The sequence below is a fragment of the Microtus ochrogaster genome, linkage group LG1 (genome assembly GCF_000317375.1).
Source record: "Microtus ochrogaster isolate Prairie Vole_2 linkage group LG1, MicOch1.0, whole genome shotgun sequence".
Lineage (NCBI taxonomy): Eukaryota > Metazoa > Chordata > Mammalia > Rodentia > Cricetidae > Microtus > Microtus ochrogaster.
Window position 1 is genome coordinate 40,620,091 of NC_022027.1, and position 1,084 is coordinate 40,621,174.

Sequence of the window (1,084 nt, forward strand, 5' to 3'; positions counted from 1 at the left end):
CAAGCTCTTCACCCAGTATTAAGGCTGAGCAATGTGTCCCATCATAGGAAATGGGTTCCAAAACACCAATTTATGCATCCAAAATAATTCCTTGCCCCACTTCCAGAGCCACCCTGAAACAGATCAAGCCACATAACTGTCACCCACATTCAGAGTGCTTAATTCAGTCCCATGCAAGTTCCCTAGATGTCAGTCCAGAGTCAGTGAGCTCCCACTAGCTCAGGTCAGCTGTAAGTGGTTTTCCCCATTACCACCTTGACCTGCCTTGCCCATTCTGAATCAAACAATACTCTGAGGTTAACTCTTGAGTAGTGGTGATTACACTAAGTATATTCACCAAGCAGTATGACCGTTAGTGAAGCCAAATAAGTGCTTTGGTATTACTATCCTCATGAATAAATTCTAACAACTTCTGCATATATTACTCCATCAAAAAAAAAAAAATAAATGACTGTAGTACTGAGAGTAATGTCTAAGGCAGACTAAAGACTCCAATAGGGCTAGGGAGATAGTGTGTTTAGTAAAGTGCTTGTCCTGCACTATAGCGCTATCCCTAGACCCAACAGAAATGCCAGGCATACATGTATTTGCAGATTTTGGGGGGGTAGAAATAAGAGGATTACAGGGGTTTGCTAGCTACTCAGACTATATAAATGAAGTTAATGGTATTCCTGAGGTTTTCTTTGAATTCCACATGTACACATGTGCATAAACACATCCACCCACACGAGACTGTAGTAATATGAGCGGTGGGCTGTGTCCTGCCACCCCGGCCGCCCCCACGGCTAGCTTTATCCGAAATAATTACACAGACACTGTATTCTTTTAAACACTGCTTGGCCCTTTAGCTCTAGCCCTTATTGGCTAATTCTGATATCCCGATCAACCCATCTCTAATAATCTGTGAGCACTGGTCTTAGTGAGAACCGGTCTTACCGGGAAGATTCTAGCCTACATCCATCCTGGGTCGGAGCTTCATCACATGTGTCTTGGAGAGCAGAGCTATCCCCGTATCCGCCCAGGAGCCGCGAGCATGGCGTCTCTGCTCCAGAGCGCAGAGCTGTCGAGTCTGAGCTCACTTCCT